This window comes from Lonchura striata, chromosome 1, assembly GCF_050655825.1.
Source record: "Lonchura striata isolate lonStrDom1 chromosome 1, ASM5065582v1, whole genome shotgun sequence".
In the NCBI taxonomy this organism is placed as follows: domain Eukaryota; kingdom Metazoa; phylum Chordata; class Aves; order Passeriformes; family Estrildidae; genus Lonchura; species Lonchura striata.
This window is the reverse complement of record NC_140703.1, coordinates 35169791-35196462: the sequence shown is the minus strand read 5'-3', so window position 1 is coordinate 35196462 and position 26672 is coordinate 35169791. Positions and strand designations below refer to the sequence as shown.

The 26672-nt window shown below is 37.8% G+C and overlaps 1 protein-coding gene across 4 annotated transcripts in view; it reads left to right on the top strand.

Annotated features, from left to right (window-relative positions):
• Positions 1–26672, top strand: part of TENM4 (teneurin transmembrane protein 4) — a 1547070-nt gene that overhangs the window by 841674 nt on the left and 678724 nt on the right. The window contains exon 7 of one of the 4 annotated variants that reach the window (XM_085592882.1): positions 9236–9352. The exons of the other annotated variants lie outside the window; for them this stretch is intronic. The gene's annotated coding sequence lies outside the window, so the exon portion shown is untranslated. The remainder of the gene's footprint in view (positions 1–9235; positions 9353–26672) is intronic. 4 annotated transcript variants of the gene reach the window in all.

The window sequence follows — 26672 nt, the reverse complement described above, 5'->3', positions numbered from 1 at the left end:
ATGCTGTTTTAAAGACACAGTGCTGAAAATAATGGTTTCAATGAAATGTAAACTCAACTGATGACCACATTTCAGATATAAGTACAAACTGATATCTCAGCTGTACTTCTTCTGAAAGCTGACAAATCTTTTTAATTTCATTAAATCCAGGTCAGCCTATGAAAATACAGCCAGTATGCAGAATTCCACATAGATTTGACATGAAGCCAGACAAAAACAAAGGCTTTGACAAGCTTTCTTATTTTCTATTTCAAAACTAAAACAAATCAGATGGGGAAGGATCACTCACCCATGCAACTTAAAAGCTTGAAAAATATTCAGTGTACTCCTCAAAACAAAAATTTATGAACTGTCTTAAATCAAGCCTCTGGATATGATTGATTCTATGTAATGAAACCAAATAAAATGAGATAAAATGATCAATCCCCCCCCAAAAATAAATCTCTACTATGCACTTAAGACAGCATTTTCAAACTTTAATGTGTTTTGTCAGGTAGTATACAATGGCTTCATTACCACAAGCAGAGAATTACACAATTCCTACCAAATAAATTCATTAGTAGGGGTAATCAGCACCTACGGGATACAGATTTCTCAATTTCTGTCCTCCAAATACATATAAAAATTTACTCTAGACTCACAGAGTCTCAATCTGTCACTGGAAACTCAAGATGCTGCCACACAGATCACAGAATGCTTGAGGTCAAAAGGGACCACTAGAGGTTGTTTTGTCCAGTCCTTGAAATGAAACATACTTGGGGTGTTGCAATACTCTTTCAGGAATATAAATAAATATTTTTGTTGAATTCCATATAGCGACTGGATTACCTCTAAATAAAACCCATTTGATTACTAGCTTTGGTAGCTTCCTCCCTTTACCTTGTAACTCACAGCATCTGTCACAAAGAATCATAATATTTACAATATGCAGCATCAAATTTTGTCCTGCCAATCTGAAGTAGGTTTGCCTGGTCCTATTTTAATAAAATAAAGAATAGCACATTGAAATCAGGCATAGACCCAAGGCATTTGCTACAGTTAATTGATTCCCTTGTTTTCCCTTTTGAGGGCAGCCAAAGGACATCACAGGAGAGGAGACAAGGAGAGAAAAGCAAATAATATGTTTCCCTTCATCATTTTAGTGCGTTTTGTACATTTTTTAAGAGATGTATATATGTATGTATATACATATACATATATATATATATATATACTGTAATATATCTACACAGTGAGTGGCTGGCCCATGAATAGCAGCAGTGAATAACATTTGTGTATTCCAGAGACATGAGACAGGGAGAGAGATTCATTGATTGAGTCTCTGTATTTTAAGTGTTACTATATTTACTAGATAACAAATTAGAGATTTGTTAGACATCAGGCTAAGTAGCTGTCTGTGAACCATGTATTTATTATGCATGGCTCTTCCAGAGTCATTAGAAGTTGAAAAGAAAGACTCACTAGGATGTGAAGGGGAATTCAGCATAGAGCTGCTTGGGGACCACAGTGATGTGTCTAAGTAACAGTCAGAGTTAATTATAGCCCCCAGATTACAATTCTGGGGCTTAAATATGAACTTTTCAGAGATGCTAGCAAACACTAGCATTAATATACAGATGGATGGATGACAGTATAGAGAGTCTTAACAAAGTTCTCATTGGTATCTTCTACATCACTGCTATGGGAAACATCAGAGAACACAGTAAATCTAATTTCCATTCTTTTTACACACCTACTAGATAGTACATTATGTCCACTGTGTGAAACTTCCTGAATGGAATGTAATTGTGTCTAGACACAAAACTGTAGGCCATTTCATTTCCTTCCCTTTCCATTTTGATACAACTGGGACTTTCATTTCCTGTCTTGAGCAATTTTCGGGTCCTGCTCACATTAGTGATGCTCAGCTCCAAAGATGGCAGCTAGTGACAGACAAAAAATGATGCTGTTTTAAAAGTTAGGAAGAAGTAGAAAAAGATATTGTGAGTCCTAAAGTTCAAGCAATTCAAGCAAAACAACAGGTCACAGTGAGCAGGAGAACATATTAGTCATGCTTTATTCTAGCTGGTTTTTCCTAACCAGAAGTCATCAAGTATCTGATTTAGTGGATCACTTGGAGGCTAGATCATCTGATACTATAACTGACTGAGTCTTATATGGACAGATCTTAACGCCGACCTTGTCCTTCTAGCAAATGAAGTTATTGTATTTAGAAGGAGCCAGATCAAATAGTAGGACTTTAGTGTTGGTAATCATACAAGGAATAATGAATATAAGAAAACTGTCATGGTTCCTTTCACTGTTCTCTGACCCACACTAATTCTAATTTTTAAAAATCTTCATTGTATACCAAATTAGGAATGTTTCTATCAGGTTAGAAAAAAGTTCCTTGCTTCTCAGTATCCTGGATCTGAGAGTGGCCTGGGGAAGGGTAGAGGAAAGCAAGCTGATACCATTTCTAGGACATTCTGCCAGGCTCCAGCTCTTCATGGGAGATTTTATTTCCTTCTGGATGATTTTCTCAGACCTAGAAGTTAAATTGCTGATCCAAGTGTACAATGGGGATTTTGAAGTTAAAGGCAAATATAGCTGGAATCTCTATAGAAGTCTCTGCAGTACTGCTGCTCCAGTAAAAGCAACCAATTTCTATTAAAATCAATTTGATTTATGTATGAATCTCAGAAGGCAGAATATGGCCCTGTGAAATTTCTCATCAGTAAATAAAAGTAGGTGCTTTCCCAGAAAAAACAACTTCTTTATTTCTCTGGGATGACAGAATCATAGAATGACTAAGACCTCTAAGATCATCAAGCCCAATTGCTAACTGCCACCAGTAAACCATGACAATCTACACATCTTTTGAATACCTCCAGGCATGGTGACTTCGCTACTTCCCTGGGCAGCCTCTTCTAATATTTCTGGTACATCATTGGCCTTCTAGGCCACCTGGGCACGCTGCTGTCTCATGTTCAGCAGTTTTCAAAGAGCACTCCCAAGTCCTTTTTTACCAGGCAGCTCTCCAGCCACTGCCCCCACAGTAGCCTGTAGCACTAGCTGAGTTTGTTGTGACCTAAGAGCAGGACCCAGCACTCATACATTCAGAACCTCATACAACTGGCCTTGACCCACCAATCCAGCCAGTCCAGATCCCCCTGCAGAGCCCTGCTGCCCTCCAGCAGATCAACATTCCCACCCAGCTTGGTATCATCTGCAAACGGACTGAGGGTGACTTCATTTCCTTCATCCAGATCACTGACAAAGACATTAAACAGCACTGGACTAAATACTGAGCCCTGGGGAGCCCCACCAGGGACCGATTGTTAACTGGATTCAACTCCATTCACCACTTTTCTCAAGCCCAACTATCCAGCCTTTTTTTCACTCAGCAAAGAGTACACCCTTCCAAGCCCTGAGCAGCCAGTTTTTCTGTGAGAATGCTGTGGAAATTGTGTCAAGGGCTTTATTAAAGTCCAGATAGACAGCATCCACAGCCTTTCCATCATCTTTTCCCTGGAAAATGTCCATGAAATGTCCACAAAATGTCTGTTGAATTTGTTTATGCTTTTCCAGAACATTATTATTATTAAAAACCTTTTCAGTGGCATCTGTGGGATTAATAAAATCTGTTGTTTGCAAGGATCTTGCTTTCATCACAGGTGGTAAAATATATAGAATTTTCTAGTATGCATATATTCCATTTAGTTCATGGTACAGAGGACATTTTTAAAAATAAAGCTTAAATGAAAAAATTGCTTCAGCCATCAATGAAATGTGCTTTTAGGGGTGAAACACAACAGCTGTTTAACATCACAAAGCAATATCATTGAATAATTTAGTTCACAAATTTGAGAAGAAAGGAATATTTATTCAAGGGAAACTCCAGATGGAAGTTGGGAAGGCAGATTGTCATTCTAGGATGGTGTTACAATTTAAAAAAAAAAAAAAACAACAGTAATTTCTGCAATACTTTTACTCTTTCACAGTGTTCTGTAAAATGCTAGATAGCAACAAGATTTTGCCATTACAAAACATATCCCTATAACTCTGACATTATAAGACTAAGCATTACTGTCTCCTTTTAACAAGACTCAGAAGAGTGCCACAATTTATATCCAAGGACAAGGGGATATGAGATTAAATACAATGTATCACATCATTCATCTGCTTAAGGCAATTTTTTTCTGCATCATTAGCTAGTATCAGATGTTTTCATAGCTAATAATAAACATTAAAAGTATCAGCAATATATAATTTGCAAACATGGACTAAATTATTAACCAAATTTAATCCTAATTCTCACCAGTTAGTTACTGACTTAAATCTAGTGTATACCAGTTTTCTTGGTTAAATCTCTCTAACACCATTGTTAATAGCAAAATATTACAGATATGTGAATTTTGCAGCCATTGAGCATATTATACATAATTTTATATATATATATACACATATATATTATTGATGACCCTGTAGATATGTGCAACATGGGCTGAAGAGAGCTTCAGTAGGCAATTTCTTCGCATGCAGAATATGATCCTAGTAGGGTATGCTTCAGTTTGATAAGCCTAAAAGGGGCATTTATTGTGTCTGAAATTTGAATTGAAACATGCTCTGGAAAGTTTGATTGTATATTGAGTGATCAGTTAACAAGACCAGTTTTAGTCCCAATTTTGCTGTTCTGACAGGAAAGTGCATCTTTTAAATTCCCAAACTTGTAGTAACAAAGTCAGTCACCAGAAAGTTATTTAAATAGAAGTCTTAAAAGCCTCCAGGCATAGAAAGTTATTGTATCTTATGGACACTTACAAAACATGACAGTAGCAAAAGAGCAGTAAATCAGAAAAGAAAAAGAAAATTTTAGAAGAAAACAGCCTGTAAATTTTCTGAAGTATGGACCAAAGAAATCCCCAGAAAAAAATAAGCAACTTTAAGTCTATCTGTATAAGGAATGGAAGTAGAGAGTGAAAGGAGTTCAAAGTCCAGGAAACATGAAACAAAAATGGAAATGTAGCCGGTCTATTTGGAAAAGTGCACTTAAGGATGTATTATAGAAATTCCTGTGCTATTTTGAAATCCTGACTTTGAAATCTGACTTTTGAAACTGGTCCTTACAAAAAATGCATTTGAGATCTTCTGTTATGCAGTGTTACACCTCAATAAAATGAATTGATTTGGGATCCTCTGAGTTCCTGGAGCTCCTCCCTTCTTTAACATTGTTGTGAGGTATGCTGGGCTTTTGGGTCCTTCCACTTCAACCTGTTACAAGTGCAGTTTGGAACTTCTGAGGGACTTTGTAAGATCAGAGTCTTACTCTCTGCAAGATCCAAGGTGAAAATAAAACATGTTTCAGGACAAAGGTCCCTCAGTAAATAATAAAATAAAATTCAGATTTTGTGGACATCTAGCATGCAATGTTAAGTACTAATATGACCACTTATTTTCTGCTGCATTAGCAGAGAGGGTAACTTGTGACACAGATTGTTCTGACATGATACAACAGTTCCTGGAAGGTACTTCATGCCCCAAAGAGCTTACAGTCCAAGGTAAGTAGCTACCAGTGAACACAACAGCTGGGGAAGCAGAAGGTAGCAGTGAAATCATAATCAGTGAGATAAACTGATGAGTTATAGCTCATCAGCTCATAATCCAAAATATAAGATGTTATCTAACATTGTCACTATGAGACAATTCATCATGTATACTCTGCACTGTGCTTAAAGTCTTGCAAATACAGACAATTGTGGGCTGTGGGAATTTTCACCTACTCTTATTGTTAAATGAAATTTTAGCAATCAAACAAAAAAAAAAAATCTTAAATGCTTGAGAAAGAGCATTTAAGACACAGCAGTGATAGGAGGAACCGATGGTGGTTGGAACCCAGACCAGTTTATCTGTAAAGGACTACAACTATCACTTGGCTTTTATCATCAGAACACAGCACACTTTTGCTAAGTAATTGCAAGCGGTGATCTGATGTATTCTGCACTCTTTTGAAGAGTCTAAGAGCTCCCCCCAGTCAGATCACTCTATTTGCCTGTGGACTACTGCTAACAAGTTATAAAATGTGAAAAATATCCATATCCCAGTAGAGGTGTTATGTTTTCATGGATATCTAGGAAAGATCAAAGCAAATCTTTTATATAGGGAATATAATACAGCTGCCAAGGGGTGTATCCTGTACCACAAAGTCCTAAAATGCCAAATACATATATCATAGAATTATAGTATGATTTGGATTAGAAGGAACCTTAAATATCTTTTAATTCTAGGCCCTGCCATGGCCAGGGAAACACCCAGACACACGGTAGTTGGAAAAGCCGTGAAAGAGGGCCCAGAGGTACTGCTCAGGAGGGTGCTGAACTGTCAGAGGTGATGAGCTGGAAATGGTCCAATTCCCCAGCATTTTTGTGATATGATAACTGCAGGAACCTGAACTGAAACTGTCTAGAAATATGCTAACTGACAGAAATACATAAAATTTTTAGGCTGTAAACATTGGCTGCTAGGAATCACTTGCTACAGTAAATGGAATTCAAAAGGCTTTGTTTTTCCAAATTGAGTTTGTTGGCATCTAAGTCAGCTACTGACTATGAAAATGTGCTTCAGAAGTGAAAAGGATGCGTCATACACTATGTAAATATGAAATATTTTCAAAGGGTTTAAAAAATAGTGTGAGCATACTTAAACAAACCTCATAAAGAAGAAGCTGAACAGTCAGTATTGCAGTTTTTTCATTGGGCTGTGATAAGAGATTGGATTATAGATGGAACAAAACCACTTAGAAACTGCTACAAGAGACTGAGTTAATTTTCCAAGAAAAAGAGGTGACTCAATTCAGAATGAAGCATATGGAAGTTATTGGTGATAACAGAATAAATGTGCACTAGAATCTATAATACAGAGAGCTGGAAATCGTGGAAAATGTAGACAAAACCAAGAATAGTACGTGAAGCAAATGCTTAAGACCAGCACAAATTAAGAAAACGTCAGATATATTGGGAAAATTGAACAAGCTTCAATAGATTTTGGCACTTTTCAAAAGTTTCAAGCCATCATTTCACCATCATTCTATTTGGCTGTGGATAGCACAGTGTTAAGGTAGTGCCCTGTAGCGGGGCAGAGACAACTGTGACATAATTCAGATCAACTACCAGAAACAAAGTGGCACATTTAAAACGTTCAAAACAGATGCTAATACAGAAGCCAATCTGTTGATACAAGCATTCTGGAATCTTAAGTAGAAGACCTACATATACTAGAAGGGTGAACAGGCTAAATGTAAGGGAATGCTTCCACTTCCCAAGGGAATTTGTGTCTCAACTGTACATAGAAATAAAAACAGAAAAGATGAAATATGTAATAAGACTAGTGTAGAGCAAAATCATTTTGGGTTGAAAGCACATCTTACTGATGTTCTTGATAAAACTACCTTCATTGAAAATGAGAATTGAGAAGAGTTTTAAAAGGTGTGTTGCTGGGAATTGATAGTCTGTTAGCATGATATTCATAGATATAATACCCTATAGCATCTTCATGCTTTGTGGAGAGTTTATATAAAAGGGAGAGTTAAAAGGGGAGATTTATAGGCTTTTTAGATGTAAGAATTGTTGGACAAGGCTGAAAAGCTGCACGTGCTATTTTAGAGGGAGGGAGAGAAACCAATCCCTCACTAAAATAATTAAATTAATATTAAAAAATACTACACCTGAATCTGAGGTATTGTGTCTAGGAAGATTCTTGGTGGCTACTCTTAGTAAAAAAGATTCCATGTCTGTGTAATTTTAAGAATCTCTATGGGACACGTGCTGTCACCAAAATGACATTTGTGTTTTCTGAAGTTCTCAAGGTATTTTTATTTATGATATTTGATCTTCTTAAAGATTGCACTTTATCACTCAGGGCTCCAAGGTGCTTTGGTATAAGCCAGACACATGAACAGAAAGCACAGAGAACATATCCTCATATACTTATGATCACCACTTCTAGGACTGCCCTACAGAGAAAGAGGAAACACACAGTCCTTGAAGTACATTATAACAGACATTCACAGATAATCTGAAAGCTTTTGGTCAGCAGTCTAGTGTGTTTATCTATTCATTGCACTGAATACCACCTTAGATTTTGACAAGAGTCCAAAATTAATGATACATCAGCCTTGAGGTACTGACATGATACAAAACTAAACTGCTTATGAATACCTCCAAAGATAATCTTCTCAGGATGAAGAGCCTACTTCCTCTATTACAGAAAACCTGTAAAAGGTCTGTTAAAACATGTGTGTCAATACCAAGAAATGAAAAAGGAGCCATTTACCTTATTTTATGGGAGTAAATATGCTCTCAAATCTTGCTAAACAGACTGGAAGGCTGTGTTACAATAAAGACCCGGACAGAGCAGGAGAAAGTGATAATGAGGAGAAAAGGTATCCTAAATTTCCTTACAGAAGAAAAAAGTTATTCTCAATTAACTGCCCCAAGCAACTTAACCCAGAAGTTCCCACAGCAAAGCACAAGACTGAAGTGTAATTCTGCTAGATGCGATGGGCTTCATAAAGTTACACCTCTCAGCAAGACAAGTCAGCAGGAACCATTCTGTGCAGCATGAGCATAGGTCACGTTCTGTTGGAGCAGTCCTGTCTCTGCAAGGTTTCATCCTCTCAGTTTGTCCATCCTGCAGCAGGTTAGAAACTGCTGCAGTTCTGCACTAGTGCCATTCACTGTTCATTGAGATAACTAGGATTCAGAAATTTTGTTTTGAACTGACTTAGATATTTAGTGAAAAGTTGGAGGAGAGAGACTGGGTGAAACTACATTTTGCTGCTTTCCAACAGAAGCACCAAAAGAATGAGGCCAGCTGGGGCTCTCAGAGTGTGACTCAGAGCAGTTCCTGAATAGAGCTCCCAATTCCTCTACCCCATGAAGTCAGCTTTCACTGGCAGGGAAGCAGCTGGGTGGGCATGTGATGGCCAGAACAAAGTTCCATCTCTTGACAGCTTGATAGTCTGTTAGGATATATAGTGCCTCCCACATGAGCTTTCAACTACTGAGCAGCCAGCCTGCAACCTAACATCTCCCATTCCTCATGTGATGTGTATAGGCAATTATTACTACAGAAGCTATCCATAGAGATGATGATGGGAGCTTTACAGGAGCAGAGAAGAAAAATGGATGAAGGAGTAGGGCAGCAAAATCTTCCTGTGGTTTTCACTTCTTGTACTCCTTGTTCACTCTCTCTTCAGCTACATTTCAAGCAACCTTGTGTTGGTGTTCAGAATATCATCCCATGAGGCAGTGCTGAGACACAGCTATTAGGAAGAGTGAGCCCTGCAAAGAAGATTTTCCAACCTTACAGTAAGGTAGGAACTGTCAGATACAAATTGCACTGCACAAAGCTAGATCATCTTTTCTTCCCAAGTCAAAGAATTGTCTTTCCCTAATTCTATGATTCATTTTTCAGCCTTATATTCTGGGTTTTAGTCACCTTTATCACTCATGGTCAATTGCTGCTTTAATTAACTTCATTCTACCTTAACCAAATGAGACATATTTTGGACTCATAGCAAAGCTAAGCTTGTTCATCTACCACATGTATCTTAGAAGTAAACTAATCATCCACTTTTTAAGGGTTGTGTGACTAGGAAAAAATACCATTTCAACCAGTAAGGTATAAAAAATCTCTAGACCACAGAGCTCAATACAGTAAATCAAGCCCACAAACCATGAGGAACCTGATATGTCCTTTTGATCCAAAAGCAGTAACTTGAGGACTGATGCTTCCGTATTGTTCCTGGAGCAACTGTTTTCCTGGGGTTTTGCTGAAAAGATTACAAAAATAGTGGGGAAAATGTAAAGTACATTCCTCAGTCTTTTCATATGTAATTATTCAAGTGCTCATGTTAGAACTTTGTTTCATCCATTACATTTTTTTCCCATCCGTTTAGGAGAAGGAAGAATCATATACAAAATGTACAAATAAAACAGAAAACAAATAAACAAACAAAACTCAACCAAGACCCAAACCTGTTTCTATCACAAATCTCTGACTCCCACCATGATTAAATCAGTTCCTACTCTCATTTTCACAGGCAAAACAAGAGGTCCTGTGGTTAGGGAGGGCAATTGGATCAGTTTCCCCAAAATAGAATTCAGAGAAAACAAGCAGATGGCTAACTCTTACATAACCAGAAAGAAGATTGTTACTTCTTGATCCTGCATATATGATCCATCTTCTTGCTTCTCCCCATTTCTCAGTTCAACTTATCTTATTTGAGCCCTTCATTTTGTGCAATGCCTGAAATTAGACCTAGTTTTAGTAAGGCCATATCTTACTGAATGAAGCAGCTGGTATGTTGAAATCAGTTGAAATGCTCTTTAATGCATGAGATGTTCAGATATTATCCAAATGCTCTAGAGTTCACAAAGCATTATAGTTACAATGAAATGCAAAACGGGTCTCACAATTCACATCTGACATTCAGCCTGGGCTATCTTAGTGTCCATCTTTCAAAAGAAAACAGAGTAGCAACCCATCATCTCAATACTGGATTTTTTTAAATGTATCAAGTTGGGCACTCAAAATAGACTTTTTTTTTTCCAATGTCTTGGCCAGTGTTTTACATTTTGTATGTAGTTTAGTGCAGCTGCAGTAAAAGAGGTCTAATATGTTGGCTTGTCTGAATAGGGCTTGGTTATATAAAACCATGGGTATTGTGCTAGCAAAGGGTTTTTTGATTGCATGAAGAATAGAGTGGCTAAAGAACAGAACATCTAAATAATGGGTATCAAAAAATGACTCAAATGCAATGATGAATATACTATAGCTTTTATACGTGAGGAGGGAGTAATGTTGGACCTGTTTTCTTTTAGAAGCTGTGATATCATGGCAAAAGTATTTAGACCAGCATGAGAAATGTTTTGGGAAAAGTTACATAATATATTTTTGTTGTTAGACTAGACAGAAATTAAAGGAGAAATCTTTATATTGTGTTAATTCCTCTTCTAGAAGCTGCAGAAATTTTGTCATTGATCTTAGTGCAATGGAATATGATGGTGTGAAAAAGAAAGCTGTGGCCTGCTTTTAAGGAGGTATTGTTTTACAGGAACAGTGAATAAACAAGATATCCATTATAAGGATTTTAAGTCAGTTTTTATTGTCTAGGAATAGCCAAGAATCTTAGTGCTTATAAAGGAGCTCTTCCTTGCCTGAGCTTTCCTTTCCTGCTTCACTTTTTAACTCCATACAAGAGCCAGAAGAAGACTCAGACAATGCTAAGCAGCAGCATTTGAAAGCCCTGATTCAATGCTTTTAGTGGGTTGAAATAATAGTACACAGGCCTCTTTCTGGCTTTTATGCATAGGAAATAACTTCACTCTATTTGGAAAGAACCACAAAAAATTGCCACCCATATATAGATATATGCACATCCATACTTTCAGTATGTCCTAGTTTTCAGCCTGGAGCTTTACCTTGGTGAATTCTACTGCTATGATGTCCCTATGTTTCAAAGTTAGGGCTTAGACAAGTTTCAGTGTATCCTCATACTTCACATAGATACTTCTCTTGTAGACATCTGGCGTGTGACTCAGCTCCAGTTTAAAACAAATATACTTGTGTTGCTGCTTGGAAATATCTATGTGTACATTAGAAGCTTAATTTAGTTCTCCACATAAAGATCTCAGACTGTGTGATACCCTTTAGAGTCTCATCAGACTTCCAGCAGCTCCTCTGGGAGATCAAACTCTTCTACAATTCCTGTGTCATGTCCTCCAATAGTTGGCATCCACTTTGGCTGTCCTAGGACATGTCAAATGGCACAAGAAAGTTTAAGCAGCTTAATTCAGTTCTACATCTTCACTGAATACAGTAAGCTTAAGTGCCAAGTACAACAGTATGAACATCCTATGTTGTACTGAATTTTAGACCTGAATTCCCTTTTTTTGTGTCCAAAGTTGTGTTTTTAGGTCAAGTCTGAATTCAAAGAGAGAACACACAAGCCCAGACAGCACAGCTCTGGTTAACAGATACTATCAGGATACCACATGGGATAATTAAAAGTTGACAGATGCTACTTTACCCTTTGTTTTTCAGTCATCTGTGGGGATCACAGGCTGATGCCTGAATGCAGAGAGCCTGTCACTGTGAAGACAAAAGCTGAAGGAATGGGACAGTTATCGAGGAAAATTTATCTGACCTTTTTAGTAATAAATACAGGATTTTCCATTATGTTTTAAGAGACAGGTATGACTTATACCCCAATGAAGCATAAGTCCTTGGGTACCTTCCATGGAGTGGAAAGCTTCTGACAAGTTGTAATGCAGCTGGTGAATGTGGTTTTGCTTACAGAACTAAACGGGGCTGTTTAAGGGTGGCTGTACATGTCAGAAGCCATTGTTTTACCTTGCAGAGGGTTTTGTGTCAGTAGGAACTTAAAATATTCCCTGTCTGCTTAGTGAAGCATGTTATCCTCTCAGCTGAGCCAAAGGCCCTGTGGGGCTGCTCTAAGTGGGAACAAACCTTACTTCTCATTTAGTGGCAAACAAAAAATTTTTAAAAAGCCAAATGTTTTTCAGTGGTTCATTTTCTAAAAGCAGGATGATTTATCCATCCCAATTACCACGACAACTGGTGATGTATAGGAGAAAAATGCTTTACCATAGCACAGAAACTCAGAGGTGTTGCACAGCTGGGATGAAGCAATGCTATGATTTCTTTGCCATGAAGCTCTTTATAGCATGAAGCCATTACTTAATGTTGAAATTGCATAAGATATTGCCATCAGAATCATTGCCATAAATATCTTAGTCATTTCTATACCCTCACACCTTTATAGCTTCCACCTCATCCTTTCTGCTTATCCCTTTCCCTTTGCTGCTTCTGCTGACAGAGCTGCACCAGGGGAGCACCATAAACCACATCCCTCACATGACCCAGCCTAAAAGTAAACTTCCTCTACCCAGGGTATTTTACTGAATAAGTTTCCAGACAAATTATGTCATTTATAAGAATGATCATATGCAACTATGGGATCAAACCACCTGTCCCTTTAGCCCTGTATCCTGTCTCTGACAAGAGACAGTAGAAAACAGCTCAAGAACCTCCTGCTGAAGGAAAAATAGTACTCATTTGCCCTAGCAGTACTTTAAGCACAGCTGTGGGAATGAAAAAGCAGTTTATAGATGGAAACAGGATAATGCAGAAAGAGGGAGGCAAACCCTATCTGTATCACACCTTTAACTATTTGTCCAAATAAGACATTGCTAACTCACAGAAAAGAGTTTTGTTAGCTACTTCCTACTAGTAGTATTTATTCCAGTATTATTTTTTTTTATTTTTAAAAATATTTTGTTTCTAATTATCAGGATTATGAAAATTGAAGGCATCCACATATTTTTCTATTCAACTGGACCAGAGCCTAGACATTAGATCATATTTTCTGCAGAAATTTTAGTCAAAATTCCTGCAGGTTTTTTAGCCAAAAGTGTTTCCCTACTTTAAAAAAATCTTAAAAACTTTTTAATGTGAGAATTGTATCATTCTTTCAGTCATTAAAGCCAAATTTCTTGAAAAATCTTTAACAGTTTTCAACAGCCTTGACTTTGAGCACCTCTTGTTTCTGCATGTTAGAGCAGAAGTTGCAGAACAGAAATGGGAAGAGTTAGGAATACAGTTCTGAAGGTAACTTCTCTCAAGGCCATGGGTCAAAGAAGAAGCCAGAGCAATGTGAATGTTATTAAATCTTCTGTACTGCAAGGGGTCTTCTAAATATGTATATATACACACACAGAGTGGCTGCAACTGAGTATATTATCATTCATTACCCACCCATTGGAGACCTTTGGGATAGTCTCAGAGAAAAGAAGAACAATCATTGTAATAAGACTTCATGACTGTGGTGCCAGGAGAACAGCACAAGCCTTGCTGAAAGTGCAAATAACAATTAGCTCTTCAATCTCCAGGGAGCCAGGGGGTAAAACTGATGGAACATCTGAGAAATGCTTCCTGAAGAGATAAAATAATTCAAAAACCTTAAGGAAATTTGCAAGACTGAGATATTTATTTTGCTGGTTCTGATTTTAGAAACAAAGAGGAAAGGTTACATTCAGATCCCTGCTTGAGCATTTTATTAATTTAAGCCTCTAGCATTGGTTTTTGAAGTCAACACTTTTCAAGGTCAAAATTTTGAATCCTTGGTTTTGTCTGTCAATCCTTCCACAAGCTTCCTCTGTAAGGCAACAAGAAATGGGAAGAACAATATAAGAAAAAGCAAATACCTTTTTAGCTTTGAGAAATGAAGTCTTGCCATTGAAAATGAGTGACTCCACAAAAAAGAAATATTTCTAATGTGATCTGTCAAATACATGTAATACTTTGATTCTACACCAGCAATTATCATCTGGATGGATGCTACCCAGAAAGGCAGCTTGTAAATGCTACTTTGAGAAACACCTCAGGTGTGTTTCCATTTCTGCCATTTCAGGAAGCTCTATGTAAAAACTAGCTCCATTTTCTTTGCCACAATGGGATTGGGTTCCACATACTTCAAGGTGCAATCAAGATGAAAAGGGGACTTATTGTGTCTCCAGAGGAAGAGTTCAAAGTATGGTATCTAGAATTCATTTCCAATTGAACTGAGCAAATCGACGGCCCTGAAAATTACTGCCATGGAAAATTGAAAAAAAAATGCACTTAAAAAAATCAAGGAAGTAAATAATAGAAATCACTGAAAAAGACATTGTTAAGAACAAGCATGAATATAGATAAGAAGACATCACTAACCAACACCTCAAAATCATGTAAAAATATTAACATTTTTCTTCTGGTGATAGATACTGAACACCAGAGTAACAAGTCTCTCCTGATCCATTTACCCTGAATATTGCAACTAATATATTTCCAAAGCGCAGGGAAATATGTATTTGTTCAACAAATATAAGTACCAGTGAGACACATTAAGAGTTAAGCTTCTGAAATGTAAAGCAGCACAGGGACAGCACCTGTTACTGAACTAGCTAACATTTTCTTTCATAGCTTTTCATCATCATGTGTCTGAAACATTGCTGTTTTCACTTGCTTTTTCCTATGCTTGGCATTTGCCTTAAGTGCTCATAGATGTAGATTTGAACAGATTGGTAGAAACAAGAGGATGATATGGTCTGCACTTGGTGTTTTCTTCCAGGCTAAGGATTTTTCTGTAAGCAGCATGAATTTTGAAACTTAACTTTGTGAGGTGAACTTCAGTATCATTGTGCCAGCATATTAACCAGCATTCTAAAAAGTGTTTAATTATGAGATTTGTAAGATTAAATCCATGGCTTTAATAAGAAGGAGATAGGAAGAAAGGAAGGGGTATAAGGACAAAGAATGATCTTGATATATTAATTCACCTACATACAAGAAAAAAATTAAATAAAAATTAAGGATATAAAGTATATTTACTTATCATATAAGTAAAAAAATACCTATCAAATCTATTTTATTTACCTGATGCTTTCCTCTATTAAAAGTCAGAGTAGCATAGCTCAGATAATGCAATTATCTCTCGCTGTAAGTAAAAAGAAATGCTCCATTTTTCCAGTCTTGCCATGCTGGCCAGTGCTGGCTATTTAAATGCTGAGTGCAGTTTGTCTTTTGTTCGGTAGAAACCAATACCTCTTAAGTACTTAGCTGTGTGTGTCAAGATTTGGTCTAGAATTGATTTCCTTACAACTATGTTAAAAAATCCAGCAAATAAGATTTTCTGGAAGACATGTTGACAGGTCCTTAACTAGATAGTCCTATTGAAAGCCAATATAATTAGCTGGGAAGATCACACAAATTATGCAGACTGCAATTCATTTCTGACACTGTTCATTTTATCAGACCTTACTAATTTTGCACTTGTCCCTTCTGTCTTCTCAGCTGAAGGCTAATATTGTAGATACCTGGACTTACACAGCTGATAAGTCCGACTGCCACGAGGTGACATTCAGAAAAGTCCATTCAGAAAAATTACATACACAGTGCCTTAGTAATTGCTACTTTTGATAAGGCCTTGCAATGACAGGAGAAGGGGGGATGACTAAACTGAAGGAGGGAAAAGTTAGATTAAGCATTAGGAAGAAATTCTTCCCTGTGAGGGTGGTGAGGCACTGGCACAGGGTGCCCAAAGAAGCTGTGGATGCCCCATCCTTGGAAGTGTTCAAGGCCAGGCTGGATGGGGCTCTGAGCAACCCATTTTAGTGGAAGGTGTCCCTGCCCATGCCAGGGGGGGTTGCACTTAGGTGATCTTTAAGGGTCATTACAGCCCAAATCATTCTAGGATTCTATGAAATTATTCTGATATTTCTTTTGTCTATTAGTGTTTTCAAACTCCTTCCATTTTTGGAGGAACCAGAACTATAAACCTTGTAGATTATTACTATCCACTAGTTTTGGTTTGCTGATTTTTTCTCCTTATAAGTGACTCTAATATAGCAATAAGGAGTACTTTTGCAGCCAGTCAAATTTCCTTCCAAATTCAGAGAAATTCAAGCAGAAGACATTTAATAATTAAGGTGTTAATTGTGGGTGATTCAACTAGTAGAAAATAGATGAACCTGAAAGTAACAAATAAGATATCTACTGAAACAGAGAAGGTACTCATCAAGGGAAATGTAGATGTTAATGTAAGAAACTTGATATCAGCTGAGGTTTTTTTTATGTTTTATTTCAGTAATTCTACACTCTAAATAAGTGCTTCTACATCCTAAATGACTACTTCCGAGACACAAAATATATTTTGTAGCTTCAGAAACTTCAGAACTCAGAAACTTTTCACTCAGAGGGTGTTTGGGCACTGGGAACAGCTCCCCAGGGAAGTGGTCACAGTGTTCAACCTGATGTTCAAGAGTTCAAGAAGTGTTTGACAATACTGTCAATCACATTGTGTGATTCTTGGGGTTGGCCTGAGCAAGACCAGGAGCTGGACTTAATCCTTGTGGTCTCTTCCAACTTAGGACATTCTATTATTCTAAATATGACTAGAATAACAGAAATATTTAAAATAATTTCCCTAGGATTTTTTTTTTTTTTTGTTATCCTAAAGTGGTGGGGTTTTTCTCCTTATCCTTTCTGTAATTGGGCAAAAATTTTAGGAAGCCAACACTTGTGATGCCAGAAAAAGAAAAGTGCCACAGAAGAGATGCAGGAGAGTTGATTTTTCAAGCCTACTGAAATAAGAGACTACAGCAATATTCCTCTTATTTAATATTGCAGCCTTCCCTGACTAATTTCTTCACTAGTCAAACCCTGAACTTTGTGCTTTTTTCTGTAGTTATCTACATTTGCCTGGGAGGGTATTAAAGGCACAGAATGCAATTTTGGTTTTCCTGTGTGTTCTGTAAATCCTGACCATGCAAAGTTTGCTTACACAATCTAGCTATACTGTATATGTGAGCTACATCAAACCACTTTGCAAAGCAAAACAATTCTGTTTTCAGTCATTTTAACCATGATGTTCTGTTAACCCCTCTGGAAATGCTGTATGGACTATAAAAAAGAACATTAACTTTCTTATAGAAATTTAAGCTTCCCTATAGAAATCTTTCTTGAAATATGCAATCTTTATTAAATTTCTTTGACAAACTTAAAATTGCAGAGAAAGGAGCTCAGTCATTAAGTATTTCATGTAAAGGGGATTATTCCATCTATCTGTCTTAAAGTCTTCTGTCTTAATTTTGTCTTAAACCCTTCTAAAAATTTCTCTTCATTCCAGTCCTATTAAATTTTAAGGGACACTTTTCTTTTATGACAGAATGAGCTGTATAGACAGTCAGCTGCTCATTGTGCAGAATTCCTCTAGTAGAAATGTTGCTCAGCAGGACACTACTTTCCAGAGTCTGTTTCATTCATTTCACACTGCTCCCCAAAAAGCCTCACATTAGTAAGGTTCAACAAGCACTTCCTGTTCTCCTCTCTTCATGGTTGGTCACACCCAGATTTGCATCATTACACATTGTCTTTCTCTTATTTACACAGGAGTGAGGCTCAGAACTCAGGGTTAATGAATCCTGATTAACTTTGTCTTCGCTGATTTGGAAGGAAATCTCTAATAATGGGATTTCTTTTTTTTTTTTTTTTTTTTTAATCTCTACATGCAACTAGTACAATTGGGTAAAGGACAGTTTAGACCTGATCTTCTGATATGTATTTGTAGATCCTAAATTTTGAATAAAACCCAAAGAATAGCCATGTTATGTTCATTATGTTTTCCTGAAATATGTTTGCAGTGTCCTCAGTAAATTCTTCCACACATCTGATTTTTTTTTTTTTAATTTTTAAGAAATCACTGCAAACTTCAAAACTTTTGGCTGCATCTGGTCTAAATGGAGTAGGTATGACTCTTTTTGGCCAGTAAATCACTTTAATCAGCAACAGTGGTTATGAAATAAACCAGTAATTTAATAAAAAGGGTGAAAGCTATATGGGAAGATTAAATCCAAGAATATCATCTGTGCAGATTGAAGGTATTCCCATCTTGAAGTTAAATCTTTTGATGGTCCACTTAGACAACACCTATCCTTCCATTAAGACTTTAGCTGTTTACAAACCTCTGACTCCAGTATAGATCCTTTGAGAGTTTAAAAAAATGAACTAGTGCTCATGGCAGGAGGTTGGAAGTAGGTGATCCATCTTTAAGGTTTCTCCAGCCCAAATCATTCTATGACTTCATGATTCTGAATTTGCCTCCTTCATGTACCAAGGTGATTTTTCATTTAGGAAAACCAAATAAATGGAAAATACTAAATATCTTACCAAACATATTTTCCTTTAGCTATAGGAAGTATGGCACTTATCTGCAGAAAGCTTAGGTAGAAGTAAGCCTGCATAGTGTCAAAAACATGTATATTCAACTAGTTAGGAGCTTGTGAAGACCTGAAATACTGTTTTAACTAAATCAGTTTGAAACTAAGCCAGCTAGTGAAGACCAGATGCCTTTTTTTAACCCTTGCTTGAATTGCTCTGGCAAAGGTAAGCGAAAGCCTCAAGTAAGCAAAGCAGAGAATGATGGTAGTTAATTGGCATGATTCTATATTAGAAGCTTGAGCTGCCTGTAAGACAATCAACCATATAAAAATTCAGAGGTAAAGGTAGAGCCACAACACTGGCAAACCATTTCTGTTTTCTCAGTTTTCTCTTTTCCCTTTCCCTTTATGCTTTCTGCCAGGGCCGTGATTCATGGGGTTTGCTGCTGGAAGGAATCATCTGATCACAGGCTTCGGTCTCACACTTAACAAATTACCCCTGACTCTGGGCCACTGGCACAGTTTTGGGCCATGCTCATGACCCACCCTAAAACTGTTGTCATGCATTGAAGCTTAAGCTTCACTGGAAGACTTTTAAGTTAGGTTCTGTTACCTTGCAATTGAGACAGATTAGGAGCACACATGGGCAGTTACCTTCCAAAAACACATCTCCTCCAAGAGACAGTAACCTATTAGGCTCCCATAACTCATCAGTGTTCCAAAGCCATAAGTCTTGCCTCCTTTATAGCTTAAGCCATAAAATTTCAATAAGTTACTCTGGTATTGGATCGGCAGTGATCTCTCTGGGGCAGGAAGCACCATCTCAGCTGCAGCACTGAGCCCAGTGTCACTGCATTCCATGCACTAATGAGCTCATTCAAACACTGTGATGTAAACCAGACAGTGTCTACAAGTTAGGGGGAAGTTTTAGTCTGGCATTTCAGGAAAAAGCCTGCTGTAGTTACATTGCATGTCAGCTTCTCCTTCCTTCAGTGTGTTTCTTGGAGCCTCTGAAAAGATGGGCTTAACTGAGACATTTGGCACAGACATAAGGGATCAAGTTTATTTTTTTCACAAGATTCATGCAAATAAACAGCTATGTAATAGAGCACTGCCTCAAAAATCCCCCTGCTGAGAGGAAAACTGTGCTTTTAGGTCAACCCTGTATTAGAAACTAGAAAATCCACTTGGGAGAATAAGTTGAAAATTATCTGATAGGGAAAGACTTTGCATCTTATTATTTCTCAGTGAATATATGGAATTTTATCTTATGCTAGAGATAGCAAAAAATATGAGTGCAACTTCTGAAATAGTCAAATCTTCAAAATATATTTCTCCAATTTAGATTGCTTAATAACTAGCATAATGGCAGGTTTTCCACTGTGGCTTAGTGTTGTTTGCTTGCTCTCCTTGACCTAACTTAGATGTCACAGTGGCATCAATACAGTGAGAGTGAAAGCTACACATAGTCCATATTCAGAGTGGCAATACAGAGTTTGAAATGCCCGCATCACTTGGACCACAGTCTTACTGCATGAAGTCAAACAGAATTTTCATATTTCTTGACAAAATGTTTGTTACCAGTGATGATATTGAGCCTGAGCTGCAGCCCTGCTGCATCATAGCCCTGCCTGTGCCCTGTCTGGGTGACTAAAGCTGAATGAGTTTTTCCCCAGCCCAAGTTGGGGCAGGGGGGACAAAACCTCATTTTCTCTGACTTTGCAAGGCTTCATTTCTAGAATGCTGCCTGGTAATGGATTTTTCATTCACTACAAATGCTGGAAATATCCTCCAATAAAACAACCTCAACATCCTCAACAAGTACAGGGTACTCTGTGGAATATGAGTAGGCTGTACAGAATTTTCTTAGATTGTATCCTAAAAAAATCTGTATGTGTAATGTTCTTAGAGGAGAATTATTTTTTCCTGCAATGGAATACATATGTATTTTCATCCCTGGAACTTTTCCAGGTGAGCTTGGACAGGGTTCTGGGAAACCCGGTCTAGTGGAAGGTGTCCCCCACCATGGCAGGGGCGATGTAATGAGATAATCTTTTAGGTCTGTTCCAATTATTCCATGATTCCATGATTTTATGATTCCTAATGCATGTATCAATTTTAAAAGGTGGATACATTGAAATTCTGCATCCTTTCTTCTATTTTGAAAAATTAAAATATTCTTTTCGGTATTGTTTAGTGTTTTAACGTTATGAACTAGAATTAAAAGAGTCACTGCAGGTGACCACTGAATTGGGTATGATGCTAAAGAAGATTTGAGCATTTGCTTATTTTTTACCTCTCTGCACTATTTTTGGATGCAGGGTTCAGATGCATGGCTGCTTGTAAGAGAGTAATACAGCTTTAAGGAGAACTGATCATAAGATAGGAGCATAAGGTCAGCTTACAGCTGCTGCTAGGAACCTTCAAAATTCAAGTTACTTTAAGTAGGTGGTTCTTATTGTATTTGTTAACCTCAAGGGGCAATTGTTGTTGAATGCAACTGAAATCAGTAGCCTGCTATAACAAAATTTGTTTAGCAAACAGATGTATCTGAGAAATGGGAGGGGCCCTATATGACCTTCAAGCAACTTTCTTGTGAGGGGATGGAAGGTAAACCATCCAAGTGCACATGTAGATGTATCAGCATCAATTTATTCCAAGTCTGTAGAGCAAAGGAAAAACCAACTTTTATGTCAACTTTTTAGTCACATTACATGTTACTCCAAAATGTACCAAATGTCCAGTCTAGTAAAGGAGTGGAAGGAAACTACCTTGTGTAGTTGGTAATTTTGATATGTTGTTATTTAAAGCCTGTTTAAGCACTGTTTCCATGTGCTGAAGAAGAACCCACCAGGTATCATTAGAATGAAAAAACCCTTGTAGAGCTGATGGTGTCAAGTTTTGCACATCACATCTGATTCCAGGCCTATGGTAGTGATTTTTAGATTGATCTATAGAGGTCCCTTTTGTAACAATTGTTTCATTCACACAGCATGAAGGACAAACCCTTGTATTTAGATAGTGATGTCAGCAGATGTGTGGTTTCTAGCTTTCTTGAGATTTGCTGCCAGTCTGAGTCCTGTCTATGACAAAGTCTTTTTACTGCTCCTTTTCCTCCTCTTTCTCTAACAGCGACACTGTGGCATAGTATGAAAAATGTTATCAAATGGGCTGAAGAAATGGATTTATACTATCATTATTAGTGAACTGGATACAGACAATCTAAGTCTCTAGATCACTCTTATCAGTGGCCATTTGCATCTGCCATCCTTCCTTGATATTTATAACAAATTTAGCCACTATATTAATGCAGGTATCAAGAAAACTGTTAAGAAGCATTGTTTCAACAAAGGAGAAATTGAGACCAGTGGTGGAGACACATTTCTCCAAGGGTTTAGGGATATTTGAATTTCAGAGAGCAAAGACTTTTTGTCCCACTCTGTAATGGCAAGAAAACTAGATGCCCTTGAGGTTACCTTGGCCTGGTCAGAAGACAATTCAAACAAAAGACAACATACCTCCAAAAACTATCAGCTTTATTACACTGAAAAGCAAATCTTGCAGGTGTCTGGTGACTTAGAGGAATGCACCTTACAAGTGCAGTTTCTGAGTCTTTGAAGGTTTCCTCAAATTTCTGCCCAACACTGGATGATAGTGTCTGCATTATCATCCACACAGGGACTTTCCATTTCATCATGAGTTGCCGAAATCTAGTTTTCCACTAAAAGCAGATTTATGAAACCTATTTACACTGTCCTTCCATGACAGGTGAGATTCCATACATAAGTCATACCTCTATCCATGCTTTTAAAAAGGTCCGCTGCAGGGGGCTTGGAATACATGGCAGTGTTCGAGACCAGGTTGGATGGGGCTTTGAACAACCTTCTAGTTGAAGGTGTCCTGGCCCACAGCAGAGGGGTTGAACTAGATGATTTCTAAGGCCCCTTCCAACCTGAACCAATTGGAGATTCCATGATTTTATGGCATACTGAAAAGAAAATGAAGGCTCTTCTTTACAGCATTCCAATTCTTTACAGCATCCTTCCAACCTGAACCAATTGGAGATTCCATGATTTAATGGCATACTGAAAAGAAAATGAAGGCTCTTCTTTACAGCATTCCAATTAGCAGCTGAGCTGAAATAAGCATTGGAAATGTGGGGATCTTTATATCAGGTCTTTGCGCCTTGTGGAATTAAACCTGCAGCAAGAACAGATCAGACCCTGACTGCTGTACTGGAAGCAACTAGATGGGTAAGTGTTGGGAAGCAGTCAAAATGGGTAGCCTGTGGGCAGGTGATGGAGAACTAAGGCAAATCAGGACATTTAAAAATATATAAAATATATTTCCATTCAGTCTGGAGTTTCCCCCTGTACCACACAGATCACTTCCATAATAGTGAGGGCTTAGAATACATTCTCAATGTGCCTTTTGGAAGCTGAGATTACCCAGTAAACTTTTTCTGAGTCTTCCGAGGAAGAGACTGTGGAACAGAGCTCTGAAATGAGTCACTGTCATGTCCTCAGGAAACTTTCCTTTAAGAGCTGCTCCACAACGTGGAACTCTAATGAAGCACTTAGGTAGAAAGTGAAGGGGTTTTAATGTGTTTTATAGCTGCACATGCTCATTTCCAACAAAAATAAACTTCGTAAGACTTTTTCGCAAAGATCACAGCATACAGAGATGACTCGTGGCTCAACTGTGTATTTACCTATTCCCTTGCCCTTTTAATTGCAGAACAAGCCAGTGCAGGCACTGAAGGGAAAGAATGATCTTCACATTCTTCATTACTCATTTGTAGCTTCACCTCCTTTGAGTTATGACTCATTTTCTTACTCCTGGGACATCTCTCATATAAACTGATCATATAATAATTCACTAGAGGGGTGAAAAATTAACTTGTCTTCTTAATACACAAGTTAAGAAAATAGGCTAATATTTCATTTCCCTAGAAGAAACCAATGTAATAGGAGCAGGCAGGTCATACTCCAGAGTGTAACCCAAGTAAATATACACCTCAGCTAGACCAGAGAACTGGTGATAGAAAACTAAGCTGTTTCCTGCATGTTCCTAACTTTCCCCAGTATTTTTTTTTACCCTATTTGATTTTTTCCTCCCTTTTCCCACTACTTTTAGAAGTTACTTGGCTGTGGATGCTCTGTAAATTGAAGCCTTTTTTCAAGTAAGTGTGCATGGAAAATGTAATTGTTTGGAACTGAAAAAGTCTCACAAGAGACATTGTTTCTGCAGTGGAGACAGGTGCTCCATATTCCTTTTATTTTTCCTCTCTGTAATATCTTGCATCATTCACCATGGGAGGGAGATATTCAATTGACCTGCTGTTGGTTTAGGATGACAAATTAATTTCATGTCAGCCTCAAAACAGCCCATTTATAGGAATCAGCTGGGGCCACCTCAGCTAGCATGGAAGAGACATTTAACTCTTGACAGACAAAGTTTCTGAATCCCATTGCTGAGCCACCCACTCAGCACCCATGACTTTGTGCTCCGCAATGTCAGGGAATACACCTGGTGACAAAACTCAACCCTACCAAAATGTTAGATTAGCCACTGAGTTGATATTTTCCACAAGAATAAGGCTTTATTGTGAATGCATTCAGCCTTTTCTCTTCCTATTTATTATATGCTCTCCCTGACACAATTACATACAGCAAGAAGAGTCTTGCTGCTTCACACTGAAGATTGCTGTGACAGAGGAGCACCACTCACCAGCACAAACCCATTAAGTTTTCATTAGACCCCCTTGCCCTCTTTTTCATCTTTCTTGTCTCCTGCCTTCTCAGCTGTCTTTTATATTCTCACTTACTCCTAACTGGTAACGCTTCATTGCTCTCAAGCCACTGCAGGTACCTCACTTCACCTTTGTCTTGGCAATCAGTTTGTTGTCCATTTCAAACCACTTTCATAGACAATGACCACTGGAGCTTTTGGTCTTACATGTCAAACCCTAACTGCTGGTCTGGGTTGAAAAGTAGATGAGTGTAACAACAAACTGATGCTGGAAGAAGTTTGTACCTCTGTTTATATGTATAGGCAACACAGGTGAAAGTAGCACTTTTACCCAAAAAAATTGTTGCCCTGAACTTTTTTTTTTAATATAAATTTAGAAATTCTTATACAAAATTAATTATTATAAAATGGTTTGGGTTAAAAGAGACCTTTAAAATCATCTAGTTTCAACCCTTCTGTGATGGGCAGGGACACCTTCCACAAGACCAGGTTGCTCAGAGCTCAATCCAACCTGGCCTTGAATGGTTTCAGGGATGGGGCATCCACAGATTCTCAGGGCAAGCCTGACCACCAAACAATAATTCAACAATTTTTATTCCAAACAATACAGGCTCTCCCTATTGTCATTTAAATATATCAGTAACAGGATTGACCCATAAAGCAGTGTCCTGGGAGGTCCCAAAGACCCTTACAGAGATTTTGGCCACATCATGCTGTACAGACATGACAAAAGGTATGGTGGCTGAGAAAGGTGCAGAGCCATATGTCCAACCCCCCTTGTTCTGGGGTTTATTGTATCACCATAAGCTATTGGATGCTGTGTGCAGTACACACACATCTCCTGGGTAGAGCACAACAGCTGTTTGTCAGCACACAGCAATGATAAACTGACACTGAGGCACGAACAGGAGGAAAGTCTCAGCCAGCTCACACTGCGAGGGAAATGTAGGTCAGTGGAATATCATTACTGAAATTGCAACAAATCTGGGACACTGGGGCTAATAAAACTCTTCCTGTACAAGTGCTACCTCATCATTAGTGACCACAAGTTTTCATGCCAGTATGTCCTGCGTCAGTACTGCGACTTTGCCTTTCAACAGTGGAAGGTCACAGTTCAATACTGGATTGCATCACTTGATCAATTTCCAATTTATTTTCCAAATTACAGCTTTCTTCAACCCTCTGGCTCTCTTCCATGCATGTGCTGCCCGGACCTGAGCCTTCTTAGCTGTCTGTTATCTAACAGGATCACAGCCCTGCTAGAAATGACCTATATTTGGCTAGTTCTCCAGCATTTAATTTTTGAGCAGTAAAAGCTAATTTTCTTTTGTGCTGGAAGAACATATGGGTTCATTGTGAGGGAAAAGAATTGAGTGCTCTATTGAAGTTGGATATTTTTAGGTGCATGTAAGATCAAAGCTCTGATATCTCTTGGTGCAGTATTACATGTAGCAATATGTAACAGCAAAAGAATCTTTTTCCAAGTCTCCATTCAAAGCATTTTCATTACATTATAAAGCTGCCTTTGACATTTTTGTGTCATATACAGCTCTTTAATGCAGCATTAGCTGATGTGAAGTGTGCCAAGCCCATTTAAGCATAGAATGTGTAGATATGAAATGAAACAAGTTTTATCAAGACGACAAACTTCAAGGTTTCCAGAGGCTGAGCTTAGATAAACCTTATTAAAACATGATAACTGTCGAAATAGGGTTCAGACTTTTCCAAGCAGTTTTTGGTAAAATTTGTTTCTCAGAATTCTGAAATACTGGTTAAGGGTATTTCACACATTAATTTGTTCTGTCTGCTTCAAGTCCTGGCTTCAAGTCAACAGAAATGCATCCAAGCTGTCAAGTTTACATCTAGGCTTTGCCAGAGTGTGAAGTTGTTTATATCTAGAGTTCTGGAGCCAGCTGACATCTAGACACTTAGGGAAATTAATTCAAATTAATTGGAGGTGTGAACTTGGAGCATCACAGTTCAAGCATCTTAAAACCCCATGTGGAAACTCTTATTCAGATGTAAAGTGTCCTCAGTTCTGAATATAATCTTCCTCTCAGATTAGCTATATCTAAATTCACAAGTAAGATCTAGTATCATCTTTTAAAGCAGAAACTGTTGACAAGGAAATTTCACAGGTGCACCAAATAAGTGATAAACAAA